Below are 21,990 nucleotides of genomic sequence, written 5' to 3'. Positions count from 1 at the left end.
TTATATGGCCCAATGGCAGAGAGCAGTGCCTTCAATCATGCTGTACTATCTCTTTCTATCAAGACTCTGTTGTTGATGGGAGTGTTCTCAACGCAATCCTGCAACAACAAGTTTGAAATGATCTCAGAATCCCTCCAGCCCTTGATGAGGTGAGGAGAGCTGTCAAGCAGAGGTAGGATGACAAGGCATTTGGAGCTGATGGAATTTGCACTGAAATCTTCAAGTGTGGGGACAGGAGCTCACATCACAGCTCTGTGCTTTCATCTTAAGGAACTGGAATAATGAAGAAATCCCAGATGACCTCAGGGATGCCATGCTCATGACAATCTTCAAGAAAAGGAGACAAGTCCAACTTACAAGATGATCCCTTACAGAGGAATCACCTTGCTGTTCACCATAGGAAAGATCATTGTGAGAACCCTTCTGAACTGTCTCCTTCCACTGGATGAAGAGCACCTCTCAGAATCTCAGTGTGGGTTTAGGGCAGGGGACCCTAAAAAAATAAGTTAATTAATATTTATTTTCTCCTGGTTGCCTGTCAAAGCTGACATGAGACAGGGGCAGTAGGACCCAGGGGGAGCACTCAGTAGAACTGAAGAACCCAGCCCCACCGCACCCCCAGCCAATTCACTCTCTTCCTGCCCCCACACTGCTCCAGCACTGTGTGGCTCCTGGCTGCATTGCTGGACCAGGAAGCATGGGGCCATGCCAGTATATGTGCATCTGTGTGTGTGTGTGTGTGTGTGTAGGCAGGGGCAGAGTGTGTGTGTGTGTGTGTGTGTGTGTGTGTGTGTGTGTGTGCTCATAGGGTGAGTCCCACATGCACACCCCACCATACACATGCACCCATACCCACTCACACTGCCATACACATAGACCCCCACCCCCTCACACATCCCAGCCACCCACCCCCACACATAGCCCCCCACAAACCCTATATACACCTACACCCCACATTCACACACCCATAGCCCCTCACAAACCTATACATACACCCCATACAAAAGTAAGACTTCATTTTACACTGTTGTGCAATCACCTCTATGTACAGTATACAAACACATGTAAACCAGGGCAAAAATATTTTTTAAAATAAAATTAAATAATGTTTTAGATGTTCACCTTTTAAAATATAATTTGGTATGTTTCTGGTTCTGAGATGGTACAACCCCTTGCTGAAAGGAGTGCTTCTGGGAGCAAGGGGAGAAACTTTGGGTGGCAAAGGTCAAGAGTTGGGGGGTGGGGCTTCTGGTCACAAGATGGCGACCAGGGGGTGGGGCACCCGTCAAGTGGTGGGGCTACCCATGTGGCCCTTGGCAGCTTGCCAAAACTCGGTAAGCAGCCCTCCACCCAAAATAATTGCCAGCCCCTGGTTCAGGGTATCAACAGACACAACTGACACGATCTTTACAGCTGTACAGTTGCAGGAAATGAGCTGGGAACAACATAAGCCTCTCTACATGGCCTTTTTACCTCACAAAATCCTTCAATTCCATTAACTGAGAAGCACTGTGGAGGATCTTTCTGAAGTACAGATGCCTGCCAAACCAAGACCACCCTGACCTCAAACATCAAGCTCCAGTATGCTGATGATGCTGTAGTGCGTGCTCACTCGAAAGCAGACCTTCACGCAATTGCCAACATCTTTACCACGGCATACAAGAACATGGGACTTAACATTCAGAAGACTAATGATCTGAATGTTAGAAGACTAAATCTCAAGGGGGTTGGTGCCTGAGTGCTCAGACTGTAGATGTGGTGGCACTGAAAAAACAACACATATTGTGCATGTCAGTGAGATGTTGAATCTCCTTTGCTTTGTCTTCCCACTATCTGTCCTTCATATCACTGGTCCTCCTGGTGGCAGAGCTGTACTGCTACCCAGCACAGCCACAGGTGTTGGATAATGGAATGACCTTCAGGGAAGATTAGCTATGAAATTAGTAGGGGTAATTCTGACAAATAAGCAGTCATGGACCAAGTAGTGGCAGCACCACCGGGATGCAGTGGGGACAGCAGATGGCTATGCTTTCTCTCCTGAAATCCACATTCATCCTTTGATGGGGTTATGACATGGCAAGTAGAGGTCATCATTATAATAAGCCTGCCTAGCCCCCAGCTATGGGTCTACAGGTTCTTAACAGCAGAATAGGTGGAAGAAAATGATAGAATCTCATTGGCTGCAAAGGTGAACAAAGGCTGCAGCAGAATGAGATCTCCAATTACCTTGGCCTTCTTGCCATTGGATTAAGGTCTCATTCTGTCAAGAAAAATGTGGAAGCTGATGTGCAGCAGCTTCTCCATGATGAAAGGAATCGCGCATAGGCATTTTCCATGGAAACAGCTTTTCCAGTCCATTCTTCAAGTCCTTTGATGACCACCTAGTGATGACAGGAGCAGGATTGTGAGATTTGGAAGCTCCTATTCATGAACTGGCATGAAGGCAGCAGTTATAAAAAGGTGATCTAGCACTTGGAGCCAGGTGTGCAATTCTACAGCTGTAACTACAACTGAGCAGCCCTATTCAAAATCTGTTCTGCTCACTCCACATTAGGAGGGGGCTAAAAAGGGTGCCCTAAACATAGTCTGGCTACCTTTTTACTGACTGTATAACTGTCCAGTGAATTAGCTTTACTTCAGCCAAGATCAGTTATAACAAACAATCAATCTTGGGACCTGAAACAACAGGACCCATATAGACAATCCTAATACTGAATGCCTACAATGCCACAATCATGGCTTGAGAACTCTAACAACAAAACATTGAGATTACTGCACTAAATGAGACCCAGGAAGTAGGAGATGGGCAGCTCAAAGAACAAGTAGGTGGCTATTCCTTCTTCTGGAAGGGTAAACAGGAAGGATAATACTGGCTTCACAGAGTGGATTTTGCCATCAAGAATGAACTCATAAATCAACTCAGTGAGTTCCCTATTGGAATTAATGAGCACTTCATGACTTTCTATCTTAAACTAGAAGAAAGCCAATACACCACTGTCATCAATGTATATGCCCAAACTCTTAACACCAGAAATGAAACCAGGGAGGAATTTTATGTCACCTTGGCTAAATCCTTTCTGGTATTCTGGAGGGAAACAGACTTATTCATCTTGGTGATTTCAATGCCAGAGTTGGAAGGAACTCAAACCTCTGGAACAGAACCACTGGCAAAGAAAGAGGGGGAAGGTCAACTCTAGTGGTATCCTCCTTTTGACCAAATGTGCAGAACACAGACTCACCATCACCAACACCCTATTCTGCCAGAAAAACAGGCATAAGACATCATGGCAACATGCATGCTCCAAGCATTGGCACTTGACTGGCTACATCGTTGTTTGTGCCTGGGGTCACAAAGTTGTCCACATTACCTGAGCTATGCTAGGAATTGATGATTGCTGAACTGTTCACCAACTCATCCACTCAGTTATGTCACTAAAACTGGCTCCCAGATGGTGGCTACAGAAGAGGCAATGCTGATGCTTGATTTATGTCAAAGGACTCAAGGACCCAAACAAACAAGACCTCATCCACCAGTGCTTCAATCCACCAGTTGTCTAGCAAGGATCATATTATTTGTACTATCTTATAATATTTCATCATATATATTTTTGGAAGGAGTCTCTCTCTAGTGGTTTACAGTGTCATAAGCTGCTGACAGGTCTACAAATACTGCACCAGTAACCGTTCTTTTTTTAAAGCCATCTTCAGTGTGCTGTGTGCTGTTTAATACTTGACTGGTGCATGATTTCCCTGAGCAAAAGCCAGCTTGCTCAGGGATTAGCTGTTCTTTGACAACTGATGACAAATGGTTTCATATAAAGTTTTCATGGAGTTTGAAAACATGACATAGTAAGGATATAGGTCTCAAGTTCTTTGGATCTGAGGGATCTTTCCTCATTTCTAGGAGTGCTACAATATATGCTTGCTGCCATACTTGGGTACTTTATACATGTTTGCATATGTATACCTTGAGTAGCCAGTTAGACTTCTTAAAACACTGCATGAATATTGTTAAGTTTTGGAGGCAACTGACAAAGAAGAGGTACTGCAGTGTTTGAGAGATCTTCAGAGTAAAGGTAATTGTACATTGTAAACATGGCCTTCATATTCTTTAGAGCTGTTTGAGCTAACAATTATGTTTTCCCTAAGTAATTTTCATGCAATTATTAGTACTATTAACCACAATAAGACTTAAGCTAGAAAAGAAGGATGGTTGTCAGTTCAAAGTTTGGAGAACTTATTGAAAGCAAGGTCCTATGTGCCTCTTCCTTCTCAAGCTAGCAGCTACCATACTGTGCCAAACACTTACTGCTTTCCCCTTGCTTTCTCTCCCCATGTAGTTCCCACGCAGTGGGGAATATCTTCAGATGTAGTACAAGGGGGGTGGGGAAGCTGGTATGTGTTGTAGTGGCTAAAGTGTTGCTCTGGGAAGTAAGAGAAACCTTGAGGGTAGAAGTGAGGGGACCCACGTGAGTGCCCTAGCCACTCAGGAAAAGATGAGAAGTCTTTCTCACTTGTGTTTTGTTACTGCCAGCCTGCATGTGTATATCATCATTCACATGCACAGAACTATAAGCCCAGGATTAGCCTGCCCCTGGATGGGGGAATACCAAAAATGCCCTGGAGACATCCAAAAAGTGGCCACTTAGATGATCAGGCAAGAAAAGAATGCCAACCAATTTGAATACAGAGGACAAAATTATCTGAAGAATACCAGCAACATCATAAATACTTATTCCAGCTGTTGGTGATAAAATTTGTTTTTAGGTTGCTATTCAAAATGAGGGCTATAATTGCTGTTGACATTTATTTCACTTTAATAGAATCATTCCTCTTTATATCACTCATCCTCACACTACTGTCTGGGAGAAAAGAGCATCTCCACTCATTCAGTTGCGCCCTGGCTCCTCACCATGGGAGGAGCTGGGCAAGAACAGTTTGTACAAAGTGGAACAATTTGTCCCTCAACAAAGTGTATGTACCAGTGTGTGAGCAGCAGCAAAAAGTAGTGGTACAAATTGATGCCATTACTACTTTTGCCACTGGAAGCACATTCCCCTGCTCACTTGGATGCAGCTGTTATGACCTATTTAAAGGATCTGTCCTTTACATCTTAAAAAAGGAAATTATCTGGGCAAATACTACCACATCCTGGGCTTGCTTCATAAAAATTATGACAGACACGGGCCAGGTTTACTCAGGGGACAAAGCAGTCTAAAGAAGACAAGCTAAAGTTTTCAAGGAAACCTATTTTGCTGGTCTTGTAAGTCCCAACACCACATTTTAGTGAGTTGTAATGTATGCTTCACTCAAGAGTGAGTGGTCAAACCAAATTCTCTTTCTTCCAGACAAACTGCCTCTCTCAGGATAGGAATTAAGTTCCTAGGAGAGCTGTAGTTTTAATCATTCCTTCTCACAAAATTTAATTGAGATAAGAAGTGAAACAGCATGGGCTAAGAACCTTTACAGAAAGCTGCTGAATTCACTTCTCTACTTTATTTGTATTTACTTTGAAATGTCTTTGGTTTAATTCTACTGCAAGTTTAGTTAGACTATTTTATAAAGGGAAGTCTGTGTGTGTGTGTATCATTATATAACTATAACTATATATATAGTAAGTATATATATAAAACACCTTCATCCATCTTAGACAACTGAACTGATTTTGCCTAGATGTTCCAGATGAAAATCACTTTGGGATGAAAAAGAAAAAGGAAGTTTTGTCCATAGAATACAGTGTTGGTGAGCACAGAATTTTAAGTTAAACCATTTGTAACACTAAGCAAAACCACATACTGGAAGCAGGTTATCTTGTGCCTGAAAATTTGCCTAAATCTGTGCCAATCATGCAGTTGGTCCAATGAAAGATTTCACCTACAAACCCCTTGCTTCTCCATTAGTGTAAACACACAAAGTTAAGGTTGAACTTAGCTTTCCATCTTAAGCTCTAAATTAAAAATATTTTAATAGATACAGATATTATTTATTGCTCAGTAATTAATAATTTCATGTTCCAATGTTAATTTGTATGCAGGCAAGAAAGGCAAAGCTAAAGGATCTGATTCGAGATGCAGTCCATATGCTACTGAAATGGGGTTGTTCCAGTTTATAAATAAAGCATTTCTATACACATTACTCTCTCTTTCACTTTGTTTTATGAAGGGGTTTATGGAACACTGATCAAATTCAGTGAGGAATAATGGTTATGTGTTGGACTCTGACTAATTCATACCAATTTTTTCAGTTTTCATGGATCCATATTATATTTCACTTATTAGTTCTATTTTGTCATATTGAAATAAGACATGAATACAGACTAAACATCTCTCTCAACATGGCAACCTGCTGGCAGTATTTTTTTTGTTTTGTTTTGTTCTGTTTTTATCATGAGCCCTCTTTGGATCTCACTTAGAAAAAAAAATTTTTTTTGCTACCTCATCAGGTAAGAAATTTGTTTCCATGAGTAAGTGGATGGTGTCCTTGACATCTCTTAGGCTGCTGTGGTTAGCTGACTAGACAAAAAAGAAAAGGATGTTATAATGTGATTCCCCTTATACATAACACTCTACAAACACAATGCTATTTATGAGTCACAGCACTGTCAGTGGCCCAGTAAGTGTCCCCTGATGCTTCCCAACTCAGTGCTACAAAAGAATAATTGCAAATAAATTAATTAATAATAAAATCTCTTCTACGGAGCTTATAAAATGGTTTAAAAATCCATAGCATAGCATTTCTGACTCTTGCCTTCTAACAAAAATATTGTTAAGGCTTGTGTAGAACTGCAGCACTTCATTTAAGATAACCGTGTGCTGCAAATGCATAAGTGTAATGGCCTCTACACTGTTAATAGAGGGACAATGGTGCTGAGGCTCCCCCCCCGCCGCACCCCCACTTCCTATATATTTTTACTCCCCACTCCCTTGCCCTCTCTTGGGTTTTCTGGGTTGTCCCTTTCCTTTGGATCCCCCTGGCTGTCTTGGGTGTAGTTCACTCCCTATTCCCCCAACCGTATCTTGCGCTCATGTTCTCACTGCAACCCCTTACACTCCCCTTCCCTCCACCATGTTAGCTTGGTCATTGTTGTTCATGTTCTCTGGGAGCTATTGCAGCTCACTAGCAAGCTGAGGAGTTTGAAACAAGACAGCAACTGGATCCAGCTGTTGTGAGTCCCTGATTACCCCAGGGCTGAAGTAGAGAAGTCAGGTGACCTGCATCGCACTTTATAAACTTAAGCTTCTGGCCAGAGAAGCAGTTTGGCCAGAGAATTCCTAGGGGATGCAATTCCCTGTGAAGAGGCAGAGGAAATGAACTCAGAGCAGGGAAGAAGTGATTCCAGGGAGCAGCCAAGCAAGGAATGCTGGTAACATTGTATTGGGAGCAAAGTGAGATCTGGAACTTGTTTGTTATTTTGGTTTTGGCTTAGAGAATGCTGCTCCAGGGATGAGATGTACCTAAGGCAGACCCTTTTGGTTTTGAGTCAAGCCAACAGCAGGATTGTAGGCAATGCTCAACCTGGTGGTCTGGGTGGTAGGTGTAGGGGAAGCAGAGGAAAGGGGGTGCTCATGGAGTACCCCAAATCCCAACATGATTGGGAAGGCAGAGGACAGAGACTATAGGGTTAACTCTGAGCCCAGCAGGGAAAAGCCAGATGGGACTGAAAATGGTGCAATATACCCATTGCACCTAAAGCTCACAGCCCTGACCAGTGGGCTCCCAGCTAGTAGGCACAGCTAGAGTAAAATTGGACTGAGGTCAGGAGGGATGCAGCCCAGACATGGGCCTGATGTCTGAGAGTGTCCTCACTAGGTGTTGCATCAAGTCATGGCAGGAAAGGATACAGGTAGGGGAGAGCTCATGGAGGCTAACCAGGAGGCTAGCAGGAAGAAGTCCCAAAAAGTATCTACACCAGTACTCCAGATGTGGCCTCACCCATGCCAAATACAGGGGAATAACCACTTCCCTCAGTCAGCTGGCAACACTCCTGCTAGTGCAGCCTAGTATGCTATGAGGTTCCTTGGCAACAAGGTGAGAGAGGTGGTGTGAGAAACCAGAAAGGATGTATCAGAGAAACCTATCAGTTACTGGTTTTGTGATCATGAAAAGAGTCTAGACAGAGGGGGAGATATGAGGTTAGGTGGTTTAGGGCTGAAAGCAAAGAAAATGTCTTGTGCTACATGATTCCTGCTATTTCAGGAATCCAAGAAATAGTGTGTTTATTAAAAACAAAAAACCCTAAAAGAGAAAATCAGGGTTGTCAAAGAAACATGACTCCATCATCCATCATAATTTTCTCCTCCCAGCTAGAATAACCTGAAAGACCTTGACTTTTTGGCTAATCAATTGGGTATAAGAAAGTAAAAATCTTATCTTAGTTGAGAGGGGCATTCTTATTTTATTCCTAATTTCTTTTTTTTCTTTTTTCTGCTTAACTATAGTAAGATTACTATAACTATTAGGTCTTGAACATAACCATTAAAGTTCTTTTCACTGTGTTTTTCCTCATTAAGTTAGTAAAAAAAATATGTAATGGGGAATTTCTCAGTTTTTCATCATGTAGGTTGACGACACATTGTAGGGGCTAATACTGCAAAGATTTAATAGTGATTTTTCTGCACCTTCGTTATTAGACAACTGTAATCTCCTTTGTCCTTTACAATAACTTCAGAAATATAATCATGTAGAGTACAGTAGTTTCTTCTTCTTATCCTTGGAAGAAGTAGGAGTAGTTGTAATCTCATTATTTCTACTGGGTGGCTGTAGGTATATATGTAATATTCATGTGAATTTTACTGAGGTGGAGGAATATATTTGAGTAATCTCATTTTCTCTGCTACATGGTTGTAAGATTATATGTATAAAGAAATCCATGACTGTACATGGTGATAAAATATATAATAGTGAAACCTATAAGTACTGACTCTTTAATGATGCTTGCATTCCACAAAAGAATTAACATTTAAATATCTGTCATTTTAATTCATGAAATCATGACTTAATGATGGAATGCCTGCCTGCTTCTATTGTAGTGGTTTGCTCCCCAACCCCCTACTGTCACAATACCAGTTATGTGACATATAATTTAAGAATAGCCTGATGGGAAATCATTGTTCATTTCAAGGCCACACCTTGAAAGGCCCTCTTTATTTCCAGGCCCTATATTGTTTCTTCCTCTTTTATGCTTTCCTAGCCAGTATCCTTGGGCCAACTCAGTTAAGGATTTCACGATTACTGCATAATCCCACACAAAGTGTCTTTAGTACCCTGTAAACCTGGGGAATCACTTTAGATCCCAGGAGCGGTTAGTTCGTGGCCAGGTTGTCGTTGCCTTAATTTTGACAGGGTCTATGCTAACCCTGTCTGATGACACACTATGCCTCACATACTTCATGGCCAACTGGCAGAAATGGCACTTACCATGTGCCAACTTGAGTCTAACAGCTTCCAGACTCTCTCATTACTTGTTCCTCATGCTCTTTCAGTGTTTTCTTGAACACAACGATGTCATCTCGATAAACTAAAACTTGCATAATATTCATGTCGCCAACCACACTTTCTATCAACCACTAAAAAATGGCAGGAGCTCCAGACATCCCTTGTGGCATTCTTTCAAGTTGAAAGAACCCAAGGGGACATATGGAAGTGGTCTTCTCCTTGTCTTCCTACTTCAATGGTATCGGGTAATAACCATTACGAAGGTCTAACACTGAAAACCACCTGTTGCACACCAGGCAGTTAAGAGCATCCTCAACCCAGGGCACTGTGTATTGATCCACCGTGGTCCTGCTGTTCAAAGTTCAGTAATCAATACACGTCCATATTTTTCCTTCTCACAACTAGAATGGGTGACCCATAGGGACTTTGGGACTCCTTAATAATTTCTTGTCGTACCAAGTTCTGGAGGTGCTTCCTAATATCCTCTACTTATGTGAGGGCTATCCTTCTAGATTGAAGTGGAGGATATTAGGAAGCACCTCCAGAACTTGCAATGACAAGAAATTATTAAGGAGTCCCAAAGTCCCTAAATGGTCTATCATGTTTTAGCAGTATCTGGTAATCTACTCCAGTGGCAAGCCCCACATCCCACTCATGGGTTGAGAATACCTTAGGACTCTGACTCAGCTTCATTTGCAGCCATTGTTTCCACTCCAACGGTATGGGAGAGTCATTAAATGAGAACTGTATAGCATCTAAGGCATGCATGGCACTGGAACTTAAATGTGGCAAGGCTGCATCGGCTCCCGTGATCTCAGCAATTTGCTGCCCTGGTTTCACACACACGTCTCTAGTAGCAGCGTTAAGCACGGACACTATGACCTTGCCTTTGGTAGCCTCATCTATTGGTTATCACCCCATGAGGTACCAGTATCTGTTTCATGGGACTTGATGATGAGTGGGTTCCAAAATGCCCAAGATAGTGATTCCCCCACAGGCCCTAGAGTGACACTTCACTGTCAACATCCTGCTGCTCTGAGCCTGTACCATTTCCTCAGCAGCCCTGGTGAAGTGAAGAGTTCCCACACATGAGTCACTCTGGGAGCTTAACTTGTCCTTGATGGCTTGGTATGCCTTGGCACACAACACGCACAGAGTCAATGTCCTCATGTATTGCCTCCCAGCCTTTCATATGCAATACCAGACTAACAACTGAAATAAACTCGAGTTGGTTCTTACAATGATTGGGGCTCTCTTCATCCACTCGGGGTCCAGGCAACCTAGTGTGGCTGTAGTCATTTTTTTCTTAACCCCCACCACATTAGTGAGAAATTCCAGGCAAAGTATGATGTAACCATTGTAGGGATAGAAATCATGGCTGAGGCTGCAGAGGCCTAAACCAGTTAATGGATGAAACAGCAAGTGCCCCAGATATTGTTCATAAAATGATTCAAAGACAATAGTCACCTGTGTAGCCACTGTCTAAAAGGGAAGTGCACTGAACTCCTTTCACAGTGGTGTTCACCTTTGCATGAGGGCCTATGAGTCCAGGTGGGAACTGTTTCTGGTGTTTTGTGACTGTAGAGCCAAAGCATCATGGGGTGACAGGAGGCTCCAGGTCCTGACCCCAGTGTCATTTCCCTTCAGCACCCAGAGGTTTCACCATCTTTGAAGCACCAAATCTGGATTTTCTTCATTTGAGCACTCCCTGACCCTATACCCATCCTCTCCAAACTTAAAGCAAAAGATACCAGAAGCTCCACTTTGACAAGGCTGTGGTCAAGGGGTCAGTCTCTGAGGAGTGGCTGAGGGCCTCCTCACCTTGAATCCAAAGGATCTGAGGCCCTTGGTCCACCCAGATAATACCTCTGCTAGGTATTGGGAGGATAGGGGGTGTTCCTCATTCTCACCACCCAGGAATTTACTCCAAACCCAGTGAACTCATTGGTTTCCTTATTATGTACAACCATATACAGAAAAAGAAATGAATAAGCAAAAGAAGAAAAATATGTATAATAACAATAGTTAATAATAAAACCAACAATTTGAATGAAATGTACAACTGCAAGATTTGGTGAATAATTTCAACACTCTGGGTGGTTCCACTTGCATTAAACAACCTCAAGAATTATATTAATCTGATTATAACCCCTTAAAACAGTCCCCAACCCCATAACCCACCAATTATTTCCCTTCTTTGCTGTCCAAGTGGACAGCTTCAGTAGAAGTGATGGAAGATGTTATCAGTGCTTTCTAGTCCTTTGCTTGGAGGTTAGGTAACTGTTCTGGGAAGAGAAAATGTGGATCTCTGGGAGATGTTACTCTTAAGAGACAATTAACCTCTTTATTACACTGTAAATAATAACCTTCCCATGTGTTCAAGGAGTAAATGGTGTGAGAAAATGGGAAACTAAACACACAAATATTCCACAAAAGATGTGTAATATTTTTGTGGATAGTTTCCATTGTGCCTTAAACTGAACATGTGGCAGGATAGCAACAAACTTGAGCTGGTTCCAGACTCCAATGCAGTCCTATGTCTGGGATCCAGCAGTGTTGGTTCAAGATCACAATACCATTCTGGGGCTGGGACTGATCAGCTAATTTTCAGTCCTGGCCTGCTCTGATTCATACTGTGACCACCTAGCTGTAGGTCCTGGTTCTGTGGGCACCCAGCTTTCATCCAGGACCATGATCCTAAGCTCTTCCTTCACTGACAAGTAGTAATAGTAAAATTGGGATCTGATCTCTGATCCCAAAATCACACATCCTGCCATGCCTATATGGCATGGAAGGAGTCATGATTGTTGGAATCTGGGATCAGCCTATCAGGTCATTAAAAGAACATGTGCCAAAACATGCTGATAGACACTTCCTTTAATTAAACTGTAACCTAAAAGGAAATCTACCCTCTTAGCAAGTTAGAGAAGTTGAATCACAACCTGAGGGAAGCAAATTAGGCTGTCAATAAGTCTGCATATTAATGGAATGAGAGAGGTAGCTGTGAGTCTCTGGGTGCAGACAGAAATAATAATTTAAATGTTTCAGAGGGCTAGTTGTATGGAAGTATAAATGTCACATATAAATAGCAGCAACAAAAAATATATATTTGAATGAAGTACTAGTTTGAAGTGTTTTACCTTTTCTTATGTGAGTACAGAGACAAGAGATCCACTAGAATCACACAGTGCTTGACTTACCTCCCCCTCCACAGGGAGGGCTGTGAAGAAAGGTAGCCTGGCAGGCATTCCTGAGTCCACAAACCCCTACAAATTCTCAGGGCCACTGCCAATGCCAGCGCCAGGTCCTTCAGCCCCAATATCCCCTGTCTGTCTGTTAAGACCCCTCCTATTGAAGCTGATCTATTGTACCCTATAAGGAGGAACCCTTTCCCTGTTCCTGGGAACATGCTACAAAACCAGCAGAATCAGAGTATGTTTTTTTGTGGCCTTGGCAAAGGCAGCTGGCAGGGCTGGGACTAATGTGCAGCTCCTGTGCTCAGGCCATCTAATAGGCCAGGCTGGCAGAAAGGGGCAGAGCTCAGGGGGTACATAGCTTTCCCCAAGGCTGGAGAGGAAGTGGAACCCTGATCATGGAGAGGTCAGATGGACCCTTCTGAAGGGAGAGAAAGCCTAAATGGACACTGAAAGTAGCCCTGGAAGGGGAAGTGAGTTTTGTTGCAGTGTTCCCTTTTTGTTTCCAGGTGGTTTAGGTGCCACTTTGTCCATTACCCCAAAGCAGGAGAACTTTCAGTTATGATTTTTAATTTTTGTTTTGTAATGGATGCCCAGAGGCCCAGAAGTGACTGTGAGGGGAGGTTGAGATAGCTTTTCAGGCATCCTGCGTGTTTTCACACTTTGAAGGCAAGGGGTCATACATGGAGAGAGAGACAGGGGATGGGGATTTAATCCCTTTTAGGCTGAGAGACCCTGAGGGCCAAAACCCTACTGTGAAGCCTAATTCCCAGCTGTGCTGCGGCTATCAGAAAGCCAAGGCTGGATTAAATGGGCCCAGGGCTGAAGAGAGAAGCTAGAGCAAATCAGGCCTCAGACAAGAAGATCAGGGCCTGCCAAAATGTGAAACGAGAAGCCAGGTCACATAAATGAACTTCCCCTTCCCCACCCCTTCAAAGGCTTCAGATGCTTCCTAGTTAATTGATTCTATCAACTCAGGGCAGGTAAGATAGAGGGTGGCATATTGGAAGAGCTAGAAGGGGGGAAGAGGCAGACTAGCTGGATGTTAAATCTCCCACATATCCTGCATTTAATATTCACTGGATAAACAGCACAGGGAAAGTTTCCTTCTTCTTTGAAGTAAGGCACCAGACTAAAACCCAGGGCTCCTCCCTTTCAGAACTTCAGCCATCTCACTCATCCACAATCTTATTTTCAGACATTTTGTTCACATAGCTCCTTCTTTTAGTGGCCCAGTTGTTTTTTTTTTCTGCAATGACAGTTTTGAGCCATACCTGGGTGATCCTATATCTCCAAGCAGCTGCCCAACAAGAGTGCAGTCCAAGTGAGTAAATCTGAGGGCATATATGGGCTTGTGCACACAGAGGTGAGTTGCAAACTGTGCCTAAGAGCCAAAAATGGAAGATACACATGTGTAGGTGCTGTTTAGGAGTATAAAGTGAATCTGACTCCTAGTGTACACAGACCATTTTTTCTGTCTCCCTTGCTTTCATTACTTTTAAGTCTCAGATTTCTGTTTAAATCCCTACCGTAACAACAAATGGTCATAGGAAAATGGGGCTGGAAAGGACCTCAAAAAGTAATCTAATCCAGCCCCCTGCTCAAGCAGGATCATCTGTGATTAAACCACCCCAACCAGGTATCTGTCTACCCTGTTTTTGACACTTTCCAAGCATGGAGATTACACAGCTTTTCGAGGTAGCCTGTTCCACCCGCATATTCAGAAAGTCCCTCCTAATCTCCAAGCTACATTTCCCCTGTTGCAGCTTGAGGCCATTGAGACATCCCAGCAGCCATGCTGGCACATGGTGGTGTCTGGTAATTTGGGGAAAGCTCAGAAGAGTGGGACTGGGAGACAGAAAAGGAATTCAACTGATCAATTACTATAAGAAGTGGCAAAATGGTGGTGCTGGGGGGGATGTAATGAATTAAATGTCAGTAACCCCAAACTATTGATAGGGTTATCCCACATGTTGGATGAATTATTTCTAAGAGGAAAGAGAGAATCAATTGAATTTACGTAATGAGGAGAGGCTGGCAAGTTCATGGATAATTATTATAATCAAGGGACACTGAGGAATGTATTGATAATTAATGGATCTTCTGTAAGAATGGGGGAATGATGAATGCATTTAAAATTACTGGGAAGAAGGAAGTAAAAGACAGTAGCTTGCACTGTGAAACGAATTGGCTGATAGTAGGCCTTCCAGACTAGATCAAGAATTCATTGAGTTGCACCAGGAAAGGCTTGATGATCTAACTGATGCCCAAAAGGAAAAATTATTTTGGAGGTGCTGTATTAGGAACTTGGCAGAAGTGATTGTTGAGTTCCCTGGAGAGGCAGGAAGCTGACTAAATTGCCATAGGGCAAAGGAAACTCAACATTTTGATTACCCTATCCTGAGAAGTCTAGTGGCCCTTCAAGCAAATAGTTTAAATGGAAGGTCATAAGTTTGGCTATGAAACTGAGTATTGCAGAATGCATGAAGAGCACAAAGACTAGGTGGCAGTTACTGCCTGAGTAGGTCATAATTCAAGCGTTAAGGCCACAGATTTAGACACCTGGCTTGGAGCGTTAAGGATCAGGGGATAGGTGGGAGGAGGAGCCCTGCCTAGAGGACTGCCCTCATCCAGGTGGAACTTTTGCCCTTCTCATAAAATTCAACCTCCCTCTAACTTTAAACAACAAGGCATGGCATGTGAAAGAGAAGGTGGGGATGGAGACCTGGTGTACTTAGAGAAGAGAGGTGGTCTTTGCTGCACCCTCTTACACCCCCTCAGCCTTCTCTTTTTTAAACTAAATAACTCTAGTTTTCTCAGCCTTTTCTAATAAGTCTTGACTCTGAGTCCCCTAATAATTTTTGTTGCCCTGCTCTGGACTCTTTCCAAAATGTTTGCATACTTCTTAAAATGTAGGGCCCAGAACTGTACTCCATATTAGGCATCACAATGCTAAACAGAATGGAAGAATCATTTCCCTTGATTTGCAAGGGGCAGTTGATACAACCCAATATGCTGTTAACTTTTTTTTTTTTTTTGCAACAAGAGCATGTTGTTGGTTCATATTCAGCTTACAGACCACTGTAACCCCCAGGCCTTTCTCTTAAGTACTACAGCCAAGCCAGGAATTCCCCAGTCTGTAGTTGTGCATGTGGTTATTCTGTCCCTAGTGCAGGACTTTTAACTTTTCCCTGAATCTCATCTTATTGATTGCAGACCATTTCTCCAGTTTATCTAGGCTCTGGCCCCCAGAGTGTCCACAGTTTCAGTCAACTTGGTGTCATCCACAAATTTTCTAAGTGTGCACTTAGTTCTATCACCCAAATCATTAATGAAGATGTTGAACAATATCAAACCCAGGACAGACCATGAGGGACCCCTACTTGATACCCCCTCCCAATTAGACATCGTACCATTGAGGACTACTTGCTGAGTAAGATGATCCAGTAAGTTATTATTTATCTATCCACACTAAAGTACTTTCATTTAGTCTGTATTTCTTGACATTGTTAATGAGAATGTCATGGGAGACAATGTTAAAAGCCTTGCTAATATCAAAATATAACAGGTCCTCTGATCTTCACTCATTCACAGAGTATGCCACTTCATCATAGATGGAAATCAGCTGAGTCAGGCATGACTTGCTCTTTGTGAATCCATGCTAACAGTTTCAGATCACTTTGCTCTCCTTTGGGATCTTCACAATAGATTCCTTGAGGATGTTTCCAGGTATAGGCATCAGGCTGACTGGTCTGTAAGTCCCTGGATCTTTTTTTCCCCTTTCTTAAGATGGGCACTATGGGTATTTATACACGTATTCGGGGGGGAGGGGGGCATGCTTTAGTTAGAGCAACAGGGGTGATTTAACTCAACGAGATTCAGTTAAAGCACCCCTGGTACCATTTTCCAGCATGGGGATACTGATACATGTGATGCTGAAGTGTAGTCATTATCATGATCCAGCTCTGATGTGCTGTAATTACAGTGCATTGGAGAAGCTTTGCTGCATATGTATAGGCATCCTATATTTGCCATTTTCCAATCATGCAGGACCTCACTTGACCTCCAATAATTCTCAAAAAGGATAGCCAGTGGCTCTGAAATTCCCTCATCCAAATCATTCATTACCCTTGGGTGGATCCCATCTGGTTTTACCAACTTGATCTAGCTTCTCTAAGTAATCCCTAGTTCGTTTTGTCATTATTCTAGTCTCCCTATCTTCTCCCCTATCTCTGCTACCAAGTGCACTTGTGAAACCTAAAGTAAAAAAGGTATTAAAATACTTCAGGCTTCTCTTGACTGTCTATGACTAAATTGCCTTCTGCATTCTTATGGAATCTATGGTTTTTATTTTACTTTTGACAAATCTATAGAATCTGTTTTTATTATCTTTTATGTCCCTTGACAGCCGTATCTTAAATTGGCCCCCCTAATTTTCTCCCTGCATACCTGGGAGATACTTTTATACTCTTCCCTCATACTATAATCAAGTTCCTCCTTTTTACAGGATTCCTTTTTGAGGAATTTAAAGATTCCTGTTTTAGAGAGTACTGTATAGCCAGGCTGGTCTCCTACTGTGCTTTTCATTTTTCCACCTCATTAGCAAGGATCCCGGTTTTCTTTGATTTAAAAAATCCCCAATTTTTGGCTTGAAAAAGTAACCCCAAATCCACATTTTTCCATGATTAACATGAAACATGACTATATATAGGAAATGTATTAGTTGTGTTTCATATAAATCATGAGAAAAATGTGGATTTTTAGGTTACTTTAAAAAAAATCCCCAATTTTCAGTTAAATCAGAGAAAACCAGGATCCTTGCTCATCAGGATAGCTTATTCCTGCACCCTTAAGATTTCATAGATTTCATAGACATTAGGGCTGGAAGGGACCTCGGAAGATCATCGAGTCCAGCCCCCCACCCAAAGGGCAGGAAGTCAGCTGGGGTCATAGGATCCCAGCAAGATAAGCATCCAGTTTCATCTTGAAGGTGTTCAATGAAGGCGCTTGAACAACCTCCGGTGGCAGGCTGTTCCAGACCTTGGGGCTCGGACAGTAAAGAAATTCTTCCTTATGTCCAGCCTAAAACGATCTTGTAGTAGTTTGTGACCATTCGACCTCGTCATCCCTTGGGGCGCTCTGGTGAACAAACGTTCCCCCAGATACTGGTGGTCACCCCTGATAAACTTGTAGGTGGCCATCAGATCACCCCTGAGCCTGCGCTTTTCCAGGCTAAAGAGCCCCAGGGCTCTCAGCCTGTCATCGTAGGGTCTGCTTCCCTGACCTCTGATCATGCGCGTGGCTCTTCTCTGAACTCTCTCAAGCTTCTCCACATCCTTTTTGAATTGTGGAGCCCAAAACTGGACGCAGTACTCCAGCTGCGGCCTCACTAAGGCCGAGTACAGGGGGAGAATGACGTCCCAGGATTTGCTTGAGAAGCATCTATGGATGCAAGCCAGCGTTTTGGTCGCTTTACTAGCCACAGCATTGCATTGCAGGCTCATGTTCATCTTGTGGTCAATGATGACCCCCAAGTCTCTTTCTTCCATAGTGCTAGCCAACATATCACTGCCGAGCCTATAAGGATGCTGCAGGTTTTTTTTCCCAAGGTGGAGAACCTTGCATTTATCGGCGTTGAACACCATCAGATTCTCATCCGCCCACTTGCTGAGCCTGTCCAGGTCAGCCTGGATCATCCACCTGTCTTCTGGTGTGGATGCTTTTCCCCAAAGTTTGGTGTCATCTGCAAACTTGGCCAGTCTGCTTCTGACTCCAGTGTCCACATCATTAATGAAGATGTTGAACAGTATGGGTCCAAGGACAGAGCCCTGGGGGACCCCACTGGTCACAGGACACCACGAAGAGATCCTCCTTAAAGTACAGCCAGCTCTTCTGGATATATTCTCCCCTCAGACTTGCCTCTCAAGGTCCCTTGCCACCTGGCCCCATAGCACACAGCTCCTGTACTCCTGACCAAGTCCCTGGCTGCACATGGCAGCACTGAGTGGGACCAGCCCATCCAAGGCCCATAGATCTCTCACCTGAGTCTCTGGCTGCATGGCTGGCAGATCGTGGGGCCAGGCCAACCCAGCCCCATAGCACTTCCTCCTAAGTCCCCAGCTGCACATGATGGCAGCATGCAGGGCCAGACATACCTGGCCCCTTAGGGTAAAGCTCCCATGTTCCTCTAGCATGCAAGGACAGCCCAGCCTGGCCCCATAGCATGTAGCTCCCTGGCACTCCTGTGCTTCCAATGAGAATCTCTGGCCCCCAGCCTCAATGAATAGGACAGAAAGCAATACATCTGAATTAAAAAGAAATCTGAGTTATTCAAAAGAAATTTTAAGTAAAAGCAAAAGTAGACCCCAAATTGTGATCAGACTTGCTATTTCTGGAAGACATTAATGAAGAAAATGATGTTTTACTGATGAAAACAAAAGCACAACAAAACTTGATTATTTCAGAAGTGGGAAGATATAAGAAGCTTGTTAAAATGTTTGCATAAATCTCTCATAATTCAGATATTGAGAAAAGTATGGAAGGGATGAGAGCCATGGTTACTGGCCATACATCAGTACCACAATCTCATATATGATAGCTGCCTCTGATACTTGTGAATTCTCTATAACTTTATGATACTTCAGGACCATGAGGTCTTAGAGAAAATGATAAAGATTTTGAATGCAGAAAGGAAGCCAATTTATTTTTACAACTTTATATTTTGTAGATCACAAACCTAAAAAGATGCAGAAGGCAGAGCAGAGCTTAGTCACATCAAACGTATAAAAGAAAGTCACAACATGAAAGAATTGGAAAATTATAATAATCAACAAAGGATCTTAATGTGCTGAATTTTAGGCACGTACTGATATTTGAGCAAGAACACTACAGCCTTGCCCCCCACATAGCTGTAAATCATTGTGTTGAACAAGTAAGAGAGTGCTATTCTGACTAGAAGACTCATTTAAACAAGCAATAGATACTTTCAGTATTTTTGAAAATGCACATATTTTATATTAGATCCAGCATACTAAGGGTGCTGGAAAATTGCAAAAAAAAATTTGTTTCTCAGCAGTTTCTCAGTTGCTCTAATAAAAGCTATCATTTTGGAACTAAGAGTTCTAGATTTTTGCAGTTTTTTTTGTCTCAGACCAATATGACTACCACATACATCCCCATATTCTATATCTACTTATTGTTTTTAATTAGGAACCCAGGATTGACTTGGAATCAGGAATAACTGGTACATTTGGGGAAATGACCATGCACTGGAATACAACACAAGGACAACAATTTGAAGTCACTACTGTGAGAACAATAATTCCTAAACTAAATATTTTAAGTGTTTTAAAAGTAATGAACCTTTAGAATAGGAAAAGTGAACATATTAATCTTCACTGTTTTTCCCAGGCACACTAAAAAAGGATAAATTCATCTTAACTCCTTAATACACCCAAAAGGAGCTGCATTATCAACAGTTCCCTTCCTCCCTTCCCTTAAACAGAGCAAGATTCTTTTCAGCTCAAGAAGGAAGAACAGCCTCCATCCACAGTGGGAGAGCTATTTCCCTCTTCACTCTTTGCCACCAATACGTATTTCCCTGCTAGTGCCATCCTTACCTGTTAGGCTGTCAATTGGCATCTCATTTGATGTTGATCTAATTATCCAGAGGTTTGACACAGATCAAAACAAGTGCAACATAGTAATTTACACACTGCCCTTCCAGGCTACATTGCTGATCCTCCACCAAAGGGAAATTCACAGCCTGGGCAGCTTGTCCTGGAAAAAGAAAAGGAAAAAAAAATCACAATAACTTGACAGATGAATGTAGCCATACCCTAAAAAGAGTTTTAGTATATTTTATCCCACATGTTTCAGAGGGACCTTAAAGCAGGGCAGTGGACCTGTATCTCTGTAGGACCTTGAGGAAAAAAAGGCTCTCTCTTGAGATATACATGATGTCTATTTTCAGAATTATCCTAGCTTGGCTGCACCTAAGTGTAACATGAGCTGGGTCACATGGATCAGAGATAATCCTGTTCTGGAGTGGCATCACTTTGAGCCACTTAACAAATGCTTAAAGCCAGCTTCAGATGTTAATGTGTTGACAATCCAGGTGTTAATTGCTCCAGGAGCACCCAAAATTACTGTGTAATGTGGCCTTAAATAATCAATGAAAAAAGAGAATTAATGTTCCAAAATTTGGAAAATAACAAATTGCAAGGGCTAATTTGGGAGGAATTAATGTAAAATGGGATTGTAGAGTGGCAGATGAAGAGAATAATGAAATACAATGAGAGCAGAGGATGAAGAAGAAAGCTGAAGCAAAGAGGTGTAGGAAACCCTGAGGAGATAGACTTCACCAAACCTACCCGTTTGTTAGTCTGAACCTAATGGTCTAGAAACTGAGTTAGCAACCAGTAAAAATACATTGTCCCTTGAAATTTCTAGTAGTTTCTTCCTTTATGCTGACCACCAATGCTGTAAAGTCAGCCTTTCCTGGTATTTTAGAACTTTTAGCCTCAGTAAGAATGCAAAGATATGTGTAAATACAAGAGAACAGTACTTCAAACATTTTAGTCTTTGGTTAATTCCATCCAGGTCATTTGTTGAATTATAGCTTGTATAATTTTCATTCTACTCATTCATAATTTGTTCAATCCATAGCAAAACTTTTGTGGAATAGACATTTAGGGCACATCCAAATGAGCCCACACATGCTTTTTGTGGCATCTCAATAGAGTTCAAGATGCTGCAAGACACACACCAGGAAAACAAAAACATTCCCAATGCCACATATTTGCAGGATATCCAGGTATCAAAATAAAATACAGGGGGAAAAAGTGGGGCAAGGCATGGCCCCCAACCATGCTCAGAGGTAACCCAGGGGCCGGTCCTCCAGAGAGATGCTCTGGTTTGTGACCAGAACATCTCTATTGTGATCTTGATGCCCAGCATGTGGCATACAAACCCTTTAGCGTGCTAGGGCAAGCAGAAGTGTGGCAAGGATCAGGACCTGGGTGCTGTCACAGGTAAGTAGGGACATGGGGGTGGGGGGTTTTATGGGTGTGGGAGGGGTGTGAGGAGTGGTGGTTGGGATGGGGGGGGTGAGGATTGGCAGGGGGATATGTGGTCTGTGGGTGAGTTTGTGGAGGGGCTCAAACAGGAGCTGACACACACCTGTCCCACTTCCACCACTTGTGGCATCAGTGACAGCAGCCAGTGCAGTTGTAGTTACAGCCAGCAGCAATGTGGCACTGTGTGACCCAGGCTCTGTACATGCTGAATGGACCCAGCATGGTCCGGTCTGCTTGTGAATGGCACTGGACAGGACTGGGAAACCCATGGGCTAATGAACTAT

At 42.8% G+C, this 21,990-nt stretch overlaps 1 long non-coding RNA gene across 1 annotated transcript; it reads right to left on the bottom strand.

Moving 5' to 3' along the window:
- Positions 1-2,159: 2,159 nt before the first annotated feature.
- Positions 2,160-20,453, bottom strand: LOC109286394 (uncharacterized). The gene is made up of 3 exons (XR_002094400.2): positions 20,249-20,453; positions 6,435-6,512; positions 2,160-2,381 (listed from the first exon to the last, which is right to left on the bottom strand). It is a non-coding gene; the product is annotated as an uncharacterized LOC109286394 (long non-coding RNA).
- Between the last annotated feature and the right edge of the window lie 1,537 nt (positions 20,454-21,990).

Source organism: Alligator mississippiensis, chromosome 1, assembly GCF_030867095.1.
Source record: "Alligator mississippiensis isolate rAllMis1 chromosome 1, rAllMis1, whole genome shotgun sequence".
Lineage (NCBI taxonomy): Eukaryota > Metazoa > Chordata > Crocodylia > Alligatoridae > Alligator > Alligator mississippiensis.
The sequence above is the reverse complement of the archived record's forward strand: the minus strand, read 5'-3'. Positions and strand labels throughout refer to the sequence as shown.